Here is a 6,738-nt window from a genome sequence, read left to right as displayed (position 1 = left end):
CACATGGGAGTGAGCCTTGGGTTAGTTCACATCATCTAAGGCACAACAGATCTTTCGACGATTGACACGTTGTAAGAGGCAATCTTTCCTCACACACAGGATGGATGAGATCATCAAATCATTTCGAGGAGGAGACCTGACTATTGGATGGGGACTTCTTTTGGAGGGGAAGCCACCCATTCCTACTGACCCAGGGGTATGCCAGACCTATGCATGCTCCTTATATGATCTCTTGATGTAGGCACCATCAGATATATCCTCTATGCCCTGGCCCACTACTTGTCAATTGTTTACCACACAGAATGCACGGGTTGCATTCCGCCGGCTCCACAACCAAAAAGCACAGGATCATGAGAGCCATATGCTTCACTAATGATGCTGTAGTTTGCCTGTGAACTAAATCTCGATTCATGAGGGCATCTTCTAGATGTGGAGTAGCTACAGAGATATAATCTTTTCCCATCTCCCCAATATACTCATTAGCCCATGTTGAACATTCAACTCAAGAACCCTGTATTCATTCATAGGAGCTGGCAAGACGGTGAACGAGGAACAAGTTTCAGCAATAATAGCAATGGCCATAGTGGTGCAGACTCGATTTTAACGCTCTTGGACTTTTAAATTGTTAAGAAGAGTAGCTACTAGGATGTCTTGTGGACCAATAGCTTTAGCAATGTATCCAAATGTATTCATAGTGGCCCTCTTGATCCCTTTCTGGTGAGCTTTAAGCATTTCAAGGAACTCAAAAGATATTTTGATCCACTCCCAAGCTGGCACAAACTTAACTCCTCTCCCCACTAGATCAATGTAATTCTCTTGAACCTTCTCATGTATATTCTTTAAAATTGGTGTTAAATGCGAAAGCAAGTCCTTGATGGGAGGAGTCATTCTTGTCATACCAATTATGTTTACAATGCCCTTTAATGCACCCAATATGGACCCTAGAACTTTTGGGTACTCCTCCCCCAAATATTGATATAAAACCACACCAAAATGACCCATAAGCTGCTCCTCAGAGCACTCCTTCATTACAATTGCAATTCGGGAGATAAGATCAGCTGCTTGTTGCCTTACTTTTGCACTCTTAGTATTTGATTGCCACTTGATTGTGCTGCATATCTGGGGTCGATATGGTTTAACATATTGGCCTAAAGCATTCACTACTGCCCAAAGCCATTAAGCATCACATTAGCATCAATGTTGGTGTTTGGTGTATGGATTAGAAATAATTATTCGAAACTATTTAGTACTAAGAAGCCTTTTTAGCCATTAATAGTACTCTAAATAATAACAAATAAATCTAAAAATTTGGTCTATATCTCTACCATGACTGATTTCAATCATCAAACAATGTTGATTTGCTTATATGTGACTTAACAATCTTTCATTCAAACGTTGCATCGTTATACTGCAAAAACATGTTTCCAAAATGGCAACAATACAAAACAAGGTACAAAATGGAAGCAAACTCTCAAATCTAAATCTACATCTAGTTGTCTTGAAGCCATGCAATAGTTCTTTTCGTCACTTGCTCTTAGAGGATTTTATTTGGTTTTGAGCACAGCACCACATAATAGTCCTAATTATCTTCATTTGTAGGGGACTGTAGTATTGCAAAATGGTCACCCATTTGAAGCATGTCAGCCAGCTGGTCGTTACCCATTGCATATGTTACATCTTCCTACTCTAGGTCTGATGCAGTCTGTCCATTGATGGGCTCCAGCCTATTCAAGGTCCATGGATTTGCATGAGATAAATTGGTGCACCTATCCCATGTTCCATCCATGCAGAATGAACAAAAGCATGATAAATGTCTAAACAAGGCTTGTGTGGGATCTTCGTTACTGAAAATATGCAGGGTGTTGAGCGACTTCCTTTGATGGTGTGGCAGTCCCACACTTTACACCTATCAACATCACAAACCCATAATTCTACGAAGAGCCTTTGTTTAGAATCATCTCCCATCTTCCATATCAACCATTCCACAATGTCATATGCATTCTGTAGCTTTGCACCACTTACGTCTAATTGCTCACTGGTTAGTGCACGCTTTATGACTGCATCGGCCCCATCATGTTCTCCCTTGCCATGACCACTACCAAAAAAGTTCCACATCATTTGAATGCCAGTCAAAGAGCAATACCTAGCATAACAAACAATAGTAAAAGTATGTTATATATTGCATTTTAAAATATGCAACATCTTTAGCGTGATGTTGGAAATAAAAGGGGCAGTGTCCAATGTCTTACCTTGCAACAAAGTAAAATGGGCAAGCGGCCTTGAACTGAGATGCTACCCCATCTGACCAAACACAGTGTCTTTTAAACTTCAAGCCTTTAGACACCAACCATTGATGGTGGAGCATAAAGCAATGCTGCACAAATAGTGTGTCATGTTCTTTGTCATTTGAAATGTAAAAGATGGCTTGCTTTTTTCCCCTTCCAATAGCAAATATGAACCAAGATGGTGACTTGGTCATTATCCAATGCATTGATTGAAACCTCATTCTGCACTTTGAATTTATAGTTCTCTACAAAGTCAACAACTGAAAGCACCTCATCATCTAGAAAATTTGTGGTGCACTCTTTAAATTGAGAGTGTTGCCAGCACCTATGGAAGTTGTGAGTGATAAAACAATTTTAAGTATTGGAAGTATTGTGGGATGATGATGGATGTAGGTGTTTCCTTGTATAAGATTTTTAATGTCTTCTTTGCATCAAATTTTCCCATATCCTCATGAGTACTTTTTAGTCCAAATAGAGTATTTTTTATGAGTAAATAGTACTGTTTAGTACTAATTAGCTCTGGACTACAACACAAATAGTACCAAGTACTAAAATAAATACTAGTAAGTACTAGTAGTAGAGCTGCAAGGCTGCAAGTACTAGTAGTAGGGTTAGTGGAAGGAAGAGAACAACTCCGAACTCCTATCTCTATTACAAATAATTTCAAACATCACACACTACTAATTAGTACTATTTAGTCATAAGCAATATTCTATTTAGTCATCATAACTAACTCAAACAGCAAACAATACTATTCAGTACTTGTAACAAGGCTACAAAGGAAATCCATACAATTGTCAACTCTACCAAGTAGAGCTAGAGTTGATAGATCTCCCAGGATAGCTGAAAACAGTTTGGACTTCTGTTACAAGTACTGCTGATAGTACTAATAGTGCTTGTGCAAGCTTGTGAATAAGAATTCTTCTTGTAAATCAATCATCAACAAATGGTTATTGCAAGGAAGAGAACAACTATGAAGTCCTATCTTTATTACAACTGATTTCACAGTAGTAAACAATACTATTTAGTCATATGGTATGTCTCTCTATAATAACTTACTTCAAACAACAAATAGTATTATTTAATACCACAGAATGTAAGTAATGACAAATAAATCTAAAATATGGTATGTACTATGAACTTATTAAGTCCCCGATGTAGTATTTAGTACTATGATTCTATTTAGCACTATTTAGTGCAAAATTGGCTTCATCTAGAATCTGTTACAATGTTAAATGTTGTCTCTAACAAACATCTGAACAATACTAATATTATCCCTGACAATACTAAATAGTTCTAAACAGTACCAAATAATAGTGTGTGGTGGGCTTCGTTGAAAGAAGAAAGATGCACTTCTGTTAGCTCCAAGAAATGGCTGAGATGTTTTGCATACTTTTTTGGGCCTAGCCTATGCCTACAAACATCCTTGTTGTTTAGAGAAACCCTAGTGTTTTCTTTCTAGAACTGGACAATACATTGAACAACCTCACAACTTAAGGAATCTTGCCTATGCTTTCAACCTCCATTTGACCATTTGAAAGAAGCTTGTTTTATGTCCACGCGATGTTTCTTCAAATTCCATGCTTGAATTCCAAGGGCTTTAGCTACTTTGCTATCACTATATTTTTAAATTGCTGATGTGTTGGCAATCATGTGGAGAGCTTCTCTCTTCACAGCTAACTTATTAGCACTTTCTACTCTTATCACAATACTTAGTGATGTCTTTAAATTATCCACTATTGCCATTGATATGGAATGGCTTTGAAAATTAGTCTCATCCACAACCTCTTTCATATCCGGATGTCCTATGATCCTAGACAAAATGTCCTATGATCTGGAAGAAAAGCGAAACAATATCAAGTTTTAACACTAACAAAAAGTACTACAAGGACCTATTTATCCATGGATATTAAAAAATGTAAAGCCAATAATTGACAACTTACAACATGTCAAATTCCATTATACATGGATATTCAAAAATGTAAAGCTTACAATTGACAACTTGCGACATGTCATATTGACTTATACATCATCTTCACTTTACGTGCTTTTGTTCTCGAAGATCGAAAGATCATAGTGACATCTTATCTTATCTTACTTATGTGTGTGTGTGTGTGTGTGTGTGTCTGCCTCTTGGTGAATCTCCCCTCAAAATGCTCTACACCAACCAGAGCCAGAGAGCTAGATCCAGGCTCCAGTCCCCCTTCATCCAACGCTGATGCCGTCATCTCAAGCGAGCATCGATGACTCTCCTCTAGTTGCTAGATGGAAAGAGGTGGGGGCGCGAGGAGGAGGGGGAATGGGTTTTGCAAATTGCAGCCACCCCAAAAGGCCTCCACGGGATGTCCAAGGTAGTTTTGCAAGCGAGAAAAGGAGGGGCAAGGGAAGAAAGGGGTACTAGAAGCCAGTGTCTTGGGTCCAAGCAAAGTAAAGCAAGGCTAATGCCTGCTTTAGTCGAGCAAATAGGTTGGAAGAAACCAATGCTAGCAGAAGATCCCGCACCTCACCCAATAGCGAGTACACTAGCTGGATGTCAAAGGAGCTACAATTACATATGACAATTCTTTCATCGATTGATGGATCTAGAGGCACACTAAATTAGCACTGTACATTGAAGATTTGCTGAAAAAATACATTGGTAAGTACAATTCCAAATCTTGCTTGGTTTTATTCATCCGTCTAAAACGTCAAATGTTTCCTGTGCGCCATTTGGTGACACTGAACAAGAAGCAAAGTTCAAACCATCTCTCAATACTTATTTTCCAAAGTTTTTCAAATTTGCCACTGTTGATGGAGCTCTTCAGCTTTTCGGCTTATCTCTCAACTATTGCAAGCTCATCCACCTTCTGATATCATCTCCTTCCTTCCTTTTCCTCCATCAATTCATCTTCCCAGCCTCTTGCTCCAACTCCCTCTGACAATATTGCACGATAGACGAAGATTGACATGGCGCATGCGACGTGAAGCGATCACTGACAACAATGTGGCAGTCGCAGGTGACTGAGAAGCTGAGAGAGAGAGAGAGAGGGGGGGGGTGGGGAGAGCGGGAGAGGGAGAGAGAGAGAGAGAGAGAGAGAGAGAGAGTATAATAAATTACAATATATCATATAAATATAAATGTACATATAAATATATATATAGTGTGTTTGTATATATATATATATATATATATATATATATATAATATAAGAGAGAGAGAGAGAGAGTATAATAAATTACAATATATCATATAAATATAAATGTACATATAAATAAATATATTGTGTGTGTGTGTGTATATATATATATATAACTTATATATAATATAAGAGAGAGAGAGAGAGAGAGAGAATCCATTATATTGTATATAGTAGGATATATGTAAATATATTATGTAAATAAATTAGAGAGAGGGAATATATCATATATAATATAATATATATATATATATATTATATAATATATAAGAGAGAGAGAGAGAGAGAGAGAGAGAATCCATTATATTGTATATTAGTAGGATATATGTAAATATATTATGTAAATAAATTAGAGAGAGGGAATATATCATATATAATATAATATATATAGTAGGATAAATGTAAATATATTATATAAATAGATTATATAGAGAGAGAGAATATATAATATATAATATATATTATAATATATTTATATAATTATAAATAAATATAAATATAACTATAACTCTAACTATATATATATATATATATATATATATAGAGAGAGAGAGAGAGAGAGAGAAAGAAAGAAAGTTTATTAAAGTCTTCGGGAGACCGTGAAGGTCTATGAGACTAAAGATAACTGATACAATGAGCATAACGGTGGTGGTCTCAAAACGGGCCAACCAACCGTTTCTACAAAAAAAAGAGGTTATGAAGGACTATGTGTCTAGTCCTAATACAAAAAATATGTGTCTACCTCCAGATGATACAAAGAAGAAGAAGGGGGGGGCACAAAAAAGTGGGGCAGAGGGGGGAGATACAGTATACATGTGCAGGTGGTGATCGTCAGAGACCAATCATAGAGGGGCCGTCAAATGGGAAGTCGGAAAAAACCCTGCGATAGATGATTGGCCTCTGACGTCACGCGGACTAGTCGAGCTCGGTCGTCGAGGGCGGCGGGTGGCCCTGTGGATGAGGGCAACGGTAACCCCAGTGGGGCGGGCTGAGAGCAGAGACGAGATGTCATGGACCTGGATGTGTGAATCTGTCCGCTGACGCAGCTGTCGTGACTCTGGCTCTCGCTCACGTCCGCGTCGTCGGCTAGACTGAGAAGAGGTATCCTATGGCTGAAAGAAGTCAATGATAGGCCGTTGGATATCCTCACGCTGTGTGTGCTGCTCGTGTCGCCGTGCTCAGAGAGAAGTATCTCGGTGGCGGGTCATCTCATGTAAGAAAGCGGAAGGCACCGTTGATCCGAGAGAGAGAATATTATATATTATATAATATACATA

At 38.1% G+C, this 6,738-nt stretch overlaps 1 pseudogene; it reads right to left on the bottom strand.

The window, feature by feature from the left end:
* Positions 1-247: 247 nt before the first annotated feature.
* Positions 248-888, bottom strand: LOC147885506 (uncharacterized; annotated as a pseudogene).
* Between the last annotated feature and the right edge of the window lie 5,850 nt (positions 889-6,738).

The sequence above is a fragment of the Dipteris shenzhenensis genome, chromosome 25, assembly GCF_047967505.1.
Source record: "Dipteris shenzhenensis isolate YYH24624 ecotype China chromosome 25, Dip_SZ_1.0, whole genome shotgun sequence".
Taxonomy (NCBI): domain Eukaryota; kingdom Viridiplantae; phylum Streptophyta; class Polypodiopsida; order Gleicheniales; family Dipteridaceae; genus Dipteris; species Dipteris shenzhenensis.
This window is presented reverse-complemented; position numbering and strand designations above follow the sequence as displayed.